The sequence below is a fragment of the Hevea brasiliensis genome, chromosome 9 (assembly GCF_030052815.1).
Source record: "Hevea brasiliensis isolate MT/VB/25A 57/8 chromosome 9, ASM3005281v1, whole genome shotgun sequence".
NCBI lineage: Eukaryota > Viridiplantae > Streptophyta > Magnoliopsida > Malpighiales > Euphorbiaceae > Hevea > Hevea brasiliensis.
This window is the reverse complement of record NC_079501.1, coordinates 28,053,216-28,063,947: the sequence shown is the minus strand read 5'-3', so window position 1 is coordinate 28,063,947 and position 10,732 is coordinate 28,053,216. Positions and strand designations below refer to the sequence as shown.

Below are 10,732 nucleotides of genomic sequence, written 5' to 3'. Positions count from 1 at the left end.
GTTTTAGCTGCTAAAAAACCTTCAGAAGATCTGCCTATTCCTATTTGTTTTGTTCTAAGATGTAATTTTATAACTGCCAGCCGCAAAATCTTCAGTGAACAAAGCCACACGATGAAAACTAGACGTACTTGCTTCTATTAATACCGTAATCACTGCAATAGCTATTCACGCATCAATACCAGAACTTTTTAAATAAAATAAAATTTTGGTTTCAATGGCTAAGGCAAGGTTGCTTTTACTTCTATACCCATTGCTGCTAGCAGCCTTTGTGATGCGTAGCCATGGCAGTGAAAGGAAGGCAGAATTTGTTTTCCAAACATGCACATAATATTTTCCATTTTTGAAGCATATATTTCTTTATGATATATTTAATGGTTGTTTTATAGGTTCATATTGTGTACATGGGAGATCGACCTAAGGGTGATTTTTCAGTTCCATCAGTGCACCTTTCCATGCTAGAAACTGCAGTTGGAAAGTGAAGAGTTTTAGTCTATAATTATAATGGAAGCTAATTATAATCGTTCATTTTTGTCCATTGAATCTTTTAGTAGCCCTTAAGGATTAGGTGGGCCTGCATCACCCAATCAATGGTAAATTACTATTTTGTTCCTGATTTATGTCAAAATTAACAAATTGTTCCAAACAAAGGGTAAATCCAACCATTCTCCTCCTTTCCTGACCCAGCCCTCCAATGTTACTATAAAAAATGATAGATTCATCAATAAAAATATTTATACTATGTATAAAATTTGCTGTCATAAATTTATAGTATCAATATATGAATTGTTATATGTTACTTTACAAATTTGCGATTGTAGGTATTTTTCAATGAATTTATAGTTGCTGCAAAAAAAAAAAAATTATTGACAGCAATAATTATTGTTATAAAAAATTTATCACTAGTAATAACAACTGTTGCCATCTTTTTGTATGTCTCATTAGCAACAATCATTCATATTTTGCTGTTGCATATTAGTTTTTTACACTACAAAAAAACAGGGCCATCTGTGATGGAAAAATCCATTGCAAATAGGCTATTTTCCGTCACAAAAGGTTTTAGCAACGGGTTTATGATGGATAAGTTTTCATCGCTAAAACACTCGTCAAAAAATTTTGCGACCAAAATTTCTAGCCGTCGCTAAATGACTTAGCGACGCAATATGCCATCACTAATATAAATGAAACTGAATGAATTTTTCGTTGCTAGTGTCGTCGAAAAAATGCTATCGCTAATTCATTAAAAATCTGTATCTAATTTTATCAGTAAATCTGTTGCTAAAGTAATATGGTCCATCAACAATTTATAAATAATTTTTAAATTCCGTCGCTACTTCATCGCAAATCTATCAAAAAAGTAACATTATGTATCATTAAATTTATTATTTTTTAATTTATTCTGTTATTCCTGAAGAATAAATTAATAAAAAAATCCATAAATAAATACAATATATTAATTATAATTTTCCTAATCAACATAATTAAAATGCATATATTAATAAAGTTGTAAAATAATTCATACAAAGTAGCTAATATTAACAAAATGTAAGTTAAAATACAATCATATTTAGAAAAAGTACTATTATTATTCCACACATAATAATATCTTTAAATGAAAACATAAATAGCATAATTAATTATCTAGTTTATCCTATGGATTTATGGAGTCTAAAGTGGTTGGATATGAAGATGTTGTAAATTGAGTACCACCTGTGGTCTTTTACGCCTTTTGCACCTGATCAAGTATTTTTGCCAACATCTTTGCCCTCATTTGTGATACTTTTTCATTTATAAGTTGCTGACTTTCCTCTTATGTCATCGCAGGCTGAGAAGATGACCCAGGATAAGTAAATTTGCATGATTGGGAAGTAAATGATCCACTTGTTTGAGATTTTGTAGAAGACCCAAAACCATATACCCTTCCTTTACTAAAGCCTCCAGAAACTTCTATCCACTTATTCATATCAAATATTGGCGGGGATTCAGAATTAGAACCATATTTCTCCATGATTGCACTTGCATAATCTTCCTAAACAAATGTAATATAGTAATATCTTATTAAATGAATAGCCAACACACATAATCTTATATTATAGTTCAATAAAACTTAATGACAATGAAATTAAATTAAAAAAATATTACGGTAAAATTAATATTTTCAAAGAATCTTACATCGATCTGTCGTGATTTACCATTAATGAATACACCATCAGTACCCTTTTTAGCGTGAGTTGCTCGAAATACTTCAATCTTATTTGATGGCCTACCTAACTTCTTTGTTTACGAAATAAAAATTATCATATTGTGTAATCAACAAAATACATACTAAACAATTTTACAACCAACAAAATGCATAACTATAAATAAAAAATAACTTAAATTAAAAAATTATATCAATCGATCCTCATGAATCTCAATTTTGATTGAACCACTGACATGTTTTGTAATTGACCCATCTTTTAATGTCATTCTATTAACCTTAGCAGATTGTCACTTCTTTCGCCACTCTGGAGAACTCCAATAAGCAACAGCTCATTCCACACCTCTGTTTTCATCCAGGTTGGTCCTAGATTGTGCAAATATGCTATATCACTTTTCTTGTGCTTCATCAACATTTCATTCCTGGCTCTGCTAAGAATATCATGAAATCTATCATTCCCAAGCTTATCCCAAGCAAGACGCACATTCTACTCTTCAGTTTCATCGCACATGTAACGACCCTAAAAATTTTATTATCAGATGTTATAAATGTTTTTGTCAATGGGCAAAAACACTATCTATTGTGGTGGAGGAGGAAATGGTTTAATATGTTCTCATAAACATTCTAGGCTAATATTCTTCCATTAACCTTTCTTTTATTGTATTTTTTTGGTTTATCTTTCTTTTTTGAGATTATTAATGGGAGAAGTCAGACTTTATGCTTCTGTAATTCAATGATAATGGATTTATAATGGGAACTGTTTGCATATTATCATCTTTCTTTGTGTTACTGCAAGTTGTACTAGTATTATAAAATGAGAAATTTTCAATTACTGGTAAAACAGATCATTTATAGTCCTAAAGATTGTTGCAACTAGTATAACTTATGTCTCATCCATTAGTGCTTAATGTCAATGCTAGACATGAAAGATTATTGGTTGCAAAATCCTATGGATATGTACTAGACTCCAACAGATGTAATAGTTCAAATTGTTAAGTTGAATGTTGTTTCTTTATGATTCTAAAACATAGCCACTACTGTAATGATACCTCCTGACCACTTACATATGCCTGGTTGCAATACATAGATATTTCCTTGTGATCTTAGACATTCTACCATTATTTATTTCCTTAGAAAACAAACCTAAATTAATTTTCTTTGAGGACACCAGGTACTTATGTATGGCATGCTCTATAAGCCTGATATCTTGGATTTCGAAATAGCCATCTTTCATGACTTGCTATCCATGTGACATTTGAAAATTAGTTAGGTGGTAATGCAGCCTATCCATTGATTTAAGCTTTCTTTGATAAAATGCTTTTCACTGACTATTTGTACTTAAGTATTCATCTGTTTATTCTGGTTATCTATGATTGATATGGCGCAGATTTTTGTAAAATAAGAAAAAACGGGTTTGGTAAAAAACAAATTGTAATCATACCTATTGGCAATTTACCCATACCCATGAATAGAAATTTAAGTTATGACGTCTCAGACTACTCCTGGCCAATCATTTAACTACCCTCCCTCATTTCTTCTTCTTCTTCTTCTTCTTATTCTTTTTAATTGTTTACTTACTGCTAAGAAACCTCATTGAAATTTACTTCAACTGATTTCCAAAAGCCCAAAGCATCTTTAGACCCCTTATGCAATTCCTACTATATCAAAACTAGGGATAATTTGACAAGGATATGTCCAGCTAATTATTCAGTTTGAACAAGCTTCCAGAAAAAAGAAGAGGCTGAACATTATTTAGGATAGAAAACTGATTCCTTAAATGTCATCCCAAATACAAAAAGTCAGTTCATCTACAATGGAAAATCTGAAAACTCCAAACACAGCGTGATATCCATTCTAATATATGATGGATAATCAAATTCATAAAGATCTTTCAAGTTAGGCACATTTTTTAATTCCACAACAAAAAATGCTTAATAAGAAGAATGCAATTGAAATCATCAGTGAACTAGATTATCAAAAAACTAACTCTAAATTGTAGAACAAACTATATAAATTCAATTTTAATCCTATTCAAAATCAGGCTGGTCTAATCTAAAACTAAAATCAAATCAAAATTAAAATCAACTTATTTACCTGTTGAGCACTGAATCGAGAAGCAGGAACTTGAGAACGACAGTTGGGCTTTGTGCACAATCGAAAATGGTGACTTGTGATTGCAATGATGGTGGTGGATTGTCACAAATGGAAAGAGGGAGCAACTCCTTACTATCGAGAAAGAGAGAGGAAGATGTGTTTTAAAAGAAAGAGGATAAAATGTGACTGCCGACATTAGAGATTTAAGTTTTAAAATCTTAATTTTCTAACGGACTTATGATGAAAATATTGTCTGTCACAAATTTCATTCATAACCTGTTGCTAATTAGTTTAATATCCGTCACTATTCTCTTAAATTGATACCCGTCACTAATCGTTGAAAGTCTGTCGCTAAAAGAAATTTTTTCTAACATATTTATTTCAGTCACAAATTCTGTCTCTAAAACCACTATTTTTTTTTTGTAGTGATAGTAACAAAATTAATATCAATGCTAAGCCATTGATTTTAACATAACTCAGAGATTAAATAGAAATTAATTACTTAAAACAAAATCAATAACTTATGAATAAAATTAAGCAAATTAATAACTAAGATATATTTATCTATTAAGTCTATAAATATCATAAAGATTGAGGATAAAATAGTAACTTATCGCCTTTTCCATAAGTTGAGAGTGGAAATTTTTCCAACTACAGTACTATATCAACCAAACAGTCATTAATCTATAGTTATCAGAGGAGTTTTAATGGATTTGCAACAAAATCATCAGATGAAGAAGTTGGAAGACTCTCAGGTTAAAGTTTCAATTAATGGATTTACAACATAAAATTTTATAACCCTCTTCTATACTAAACGAAGACCATAATTGGCTACAGAGATGGATGGTGCCATCTCAGTAATTCCAAAACACACTAGAAGGTCATGGGACTTCCTGGGTTTCTCTCAAGGCAGAGTTGAAGCATCTACAGAAGGAAATGTCATTCTTGGTCTCCTTGGTATAGGTTCATATATGTTTGATCTTTGATGGCATCATTGCAATTTGCACACACTTTCAGATTATGTGCTAATTAGAAGCTGTTTCATGTCTTTCAATTATAGGGATCTGGTCTGAATCTGAGAGCTTCAATGATGAAGTAATGAGTGCTCCACCTACTAAATGGAAAGGAACTTGCCAAGGTGCCAACTTCACTTGCAATAAGTAAGCCTTTTTCTTCCTCCACTACTTATTTATAATGAGTTGCTTTGCATCCAAACAACCTTTAGGGTGAGCAAGAGAATCATAGAGAGAGATCGAACATCATGTGACTAATAAACCCAATTCAGGAGAGTTCTATAATTCAAAAAGCAAAAAATTACTATTTAGTATCATTTTAATGAAACTAACTACTTAGAAAAAAATTACTATTTAGTATCATTTTAATGAAACTAACTACTTATTAGTTTCTGTGTTTTAAAAAGTAGTTTCTGTATTTTACTTTCATCAAACTATTTAATCTCTCTATTAAATTTTCTATTTTCGATCAAATTATTATTTAGTCCCTCTATTTTAGTAAAATTAATTAGTTGGTTCATGTATTTTTAAATACACATTAGTCAATTCATATAATTTGGTTTTATTAACATTTTAGTCTCTTCTATTATTTTTTTATACCCAAATTATGCTAACCTTCTCTCACTTATTTCTCTTCCCCCATGTCTTTTCCTTTCTACACCCACACATTTTTCCTCTCATTCTCTCTCTATTTTTCATTTGATAGAAATTGATATAAGTTGTCTGAATAAAAAGGTTAATAAATTTTCTTAAATCTCCAAGTAATCAAGATTATAATCTAGAAAAATTATTTTTCAGTAAAGAAAACACAAAAACGGTGTCTAAGAGATTGAGTGAAAATAATTGAACATTTTTTTTAAATGTAAATTTATATTTAGTCCACAGCAAAATTTTCATTTTCATCTAGGATTATATTTTTCAAAATATTGTGTTTTTGAAATGCAGGAACTAATTAATTAGTTTTAATAAAATAAAAAGACTAACTAGCAGTGACAGGTATTGGTTAACAAAAATTTAATGGATGGACTAAATAGTTTAAAGAGACAAAATATAAAGACTAATAGTGTATGTTTTAAAATATAGGGATTAAATAGTTAGTTTCATTAAATTCAAGGACTAAAATAGTAATTTTCCCATTACAAAATATAAAATGAAACTAGCCAATAGATATTGAACTGAAGATTGCTGCATAAGATGACTTTGGAAATGTAAATCATATTTACATTGTTGGAGAAGTCTCTGTATGGATCAAAATTGCAGGATTGAAGCAGTAATCCGTAGTCAGCACCCTGCAAGAACTGTTCGACAGACCCTGAACAGTATACACTTTAGAACTCTTGGTTGCTTTCTGATACAGCATTTTAATTTGAAAATGCAGCAAGATCATTGGAGCACGGTACAACAACCACGAGAACTGGTATGGTACTAGTGATATAAAATCCCCCAGAGACACCGATGGACATGGAACCCATACTTCGTCTACTGCAGCAGGCCGAGAGGTGCAAGGAGGAAGTTTCTTCGGGCTTGCTGAAGGAAATGCAAGAGGCGGAGTTCCCAATTCAAGGATAGCCATGTACGAAGTTTACTGGTCATTTGGATGTGCAAGTGCAGATATCCTTGCAGCATTTGATGATGCCATAGCCGATGGTTGACATAATATCTGTGTCCCTTGGTCCTGGAAGGCCACTCCCTTATTTTCATGACCCAATTGCCATTGGATCTTTCCATGCCATGATGCCATGAATTATGGTATCCTGACCTCAAATTCTGCTGGAAATGATGGACCTGATCTGTATACAACCTTCAACCTCTCACCTTGGACATTGACTGTCGCTGCATGCCATTGACAGAAAATTTATTGCACAAGTTGTGCTTGGCAATGGACGAGGGTACAATGTGAGTTTTAACTTCAGTTTATAATTTATCTCGAATAGATCTCTCAATAATAATTTTCTGATCATAAACATATATATTATTTTTTATGACTATAAAAGGGACTCTCCATTAATAACTTTGAGTTGAATGGGACCTCATATCCTGTGATTTGGGGAGGAGATGCAGCAAATTATTCAATAGGTTTTAAAGCAGACATTTCAAGATATTGCTTACCCGGTACAATGAATTCGTACAAAGTGGCAGGAAAGATTATTTTATGTGATAGTATTGGAGATGGTTCTGGCATTTTAGTAGCTAATGGAGTAGGGGCCATCATGGCCGATTCAGATCTGAGTGATGTTGCTTTCAGCTGCCCCCTACCAGCAACACAAGTCAGCACAGAAGATGGCGTCCAGATTTTAGATTATAAAAATTAACAAACTAAACAGAAATAGACCATCCTACAATTTTTCATCTGGTCACTTCATCCCATAATAGTTGTTTTTTTTTTTTTTTCAGAATGCATAACGTACCAATTTTAACAAAAATTAGTATTCCATTTCACGAATCCTGTTGCATTTATTCTTGTTGGTGACACTTGGAAGGATTTTGTGGCGCCTTACATAGCATCATTTTCTTCTAGGGGACCTAAACGTTTCAGCCCAGAAACTCTCAAGGTAATCAAGAAATATGACTGCTTTTGTTGAAAGCACTACCCGTAGACTCGTACCTTTATTTTGTTTTTGGAAATGGCCTGAAATTTTTACATGGGAAAATACACCGCCTGATCTGACTGCTCCTGGTGTGGACATCCATGCTGCCTGGTCTCCTGTGGCACCACCTTCTTCCTCTTTTGGGGACTCCAGGATTGCAAAGTTCAATATAATCTCAGGCAAATCCATGTCTTGCCCACATGCTAGGGGAGCAGCTGCATATGTAAAGGCTGCCCACTCTGATTGGTCTCCTGCTGCCATCAAGTCTGCCCTTATGACGACAGGTAAGAAAATCTCCTTCCTTTATGTGACTTCATTTGGACTGGCTTACTAAACCAAGAAATTTCTCTACATGTATAGCTTATGTCTGGACTCAACGAAGGACAAAAGACCTTGAATTAGTTTATGGGTCTGGTCATATCAATCCATTGCAGGCAGTAGATCCAGGGATAGTTTATGATGCATTAGAAGCAGATTACATCAACTTCCTTTGCAAACAGGGTTACAATATAACCACTCTCAGACTGATCTCAGGAGACAACAGCAGCGTTTGCAGCAGCGAGGAGCCTGGAAAAGCCTGGGATCTTAATTAGCCGAGCTTCACATTGAAGATGGACAGCCAATTCAAGGAGTTTTTACAAGGACAGTTACAAATGTTGGTTTTCCAAATTCAATCTGCACAGTCGGCATGTACATGCCAAGCTCTATCAATGTGATAGCTGAGCCCACTTCCCTGTTATTCTCTGCAATTGGACAAAAGAAAACATTCAAATCGAAGGTCTACGGCCCAAAGATTGCACAACAGCCAATCACGTCAGGTGCAATCATGTGGAAGGATGGGTTTCACGTGGTGAGAAGCCCGCTAGTCGTGTACAATATTCTTCCTGGTTTTTCCTATGCTTCCGATTCCATTGCTCAGAAAACTCGCAAGAATAGTATTCTTGGACGCTGATGAATGATAAAATCCCAGTCAAAATTTTACTAATACTGTAAGATCAAAATAAGATATGAATTTGTAGGCGATTAAGGCATTATTTTTTTAATGTATCGGATGCACTTTATAATATACTCTTGACAAATGTGTGAGACCTTAATAATAATTTTTCTTTAAAATTATGATGAATTTTTACATTTGACATAATATAATCTGTACGTACGTACGTGTATTTTATCTATAAAAAAAAATTTACATAAAAATATAAAAAGAAAGATAAAATTAAAAAAATATTATGCCACCTCATGATTCTTTAAACATCTTTATTATATATATTTCCATTGCCACTTGTCTTATATGTGTCTTGTTCTAATCTCTATCATGTTTATCTAATTCATCCATGCTAGTCCTCATATGGGTCGCAGGCCTAACATCCTCTAGGATCACAGTAATCGTCATGAATGATTCTCTCAAAACATGTTAAATTTTTTGGATTGGCATTGGGAATTGGATTTGGGCCAACTTTATTTGTCAAAAATGGAGGCCGTTTTGGGGCAGGGTTGGATCACACTTGAAACAACTGGCCCAACATTATTGTAGGCTTGCATGTGGGTTGGATCACATCTCCTGTTCTAAGTCATTTTCATTTGATGAGCCACAAAGACCAAATTTAACCATAAATAAATTTCACAAACTTTTATATAATTTATTTTTTTTTAATTTTAAAAATTATAATTAATACATTCTAAACATTTCACAAGGGATGAAAATATAATTAGTAAATAATCTTGTAGAAATTACAATATTTTATTAAGATTTTCTATAGGCAAATTTCTATTAGTTTCTTATGCTTTACCCTTTCTTTTATTTTTAATAAACTAATATCACGATCATTAAGTTAAAGGCCAAAAGCAACAAATTTATTGTCTTAAAACAAATGTCCTGAACTCCTGTAAAGAATTAGTTGGCATTCCAGCAAAATTGACAGGTTCTCACTGACAGAGGCCACAAGAAATTTGTAACAATTGAAGTGTCCCATCCCATGAAATTGTATTAGTTTAAACTAGAATTTAACAAGGAGACAAGGGACGAATCCATAGCTGATAATGGTACAGCAACTTGTCTATTTGTCTTGTTTTAACATGCAATCGAAACTCACTGAACAAGCCCTGAATGCCGGCGCAAAGCCACTTCAACTTTCAGAAAAAAATGTAGTAATAGCGAGTATTGGGCTTTTTTATATGAATGCGATGATCACAGTACTTCAGAGCATCAGTTGATACTTGTGTGTTGAATCAAGATCTGACTTCCATGGCCAACCGGTGGCTGTTTTCCCTTCTATATCCATTATTACTGGCTGCATTTGTCATGCATTGCCATGGCAGTGAGAGGAAGGTAGGAATGGTTAATTTCTAGTTACCAAGGTTTTTTCTTTTTCATGTTTCAGGCATCTCTCTGCATATATATCATTTGTTTAATAACGTATAAGTTCTGATAGACCACGAAGAAGTTTCAGAGTACCTGTTAAAAACAGAAAATATTTTGACTGAAGTCTTTGTTATTTTGTTGCTATAGTTACTTAGTTAATTACTGCTTAATAATTGGTCAAATGTTGTTGAGATTTTTCAGCATTTGTTAGCAGAAATAAAGCCCTTATTGCCTTTAGAATAGGTCTGAATTTGTTATTCAATTTTTTTTTCCTATTTATTCCTTGTAACAGCAGCAGATATGGGGGAATGAAAATACAACCAATCTCTCATTTTGAGAACTATTTTCTTCGGCTTTGACTGGGACCCATCAGTGTTATCAGAGCCTATCTTATCCTACTATCTTTTTCTCTTCTTCTCCTATGACAACCAACAAGGAGCAAATCGAAAATTTGGAAGTTGGCTTCGGCCAGCTCCAA

The 10,732-nt window shown here is 33.0% G+C and overlaps 1 pseudogene; it reads left to right on the top strand.

The window, feature by feature from the left end:
• Positions 1-214: 214 nt before the first annotated feature.
• Positions 215-8,844, top strand: LOC110654765 (cucumisin-like; annotated as a pseudogene).
• Positions 8,845-10,732: the final 1,888 nt, after the last annotated feature.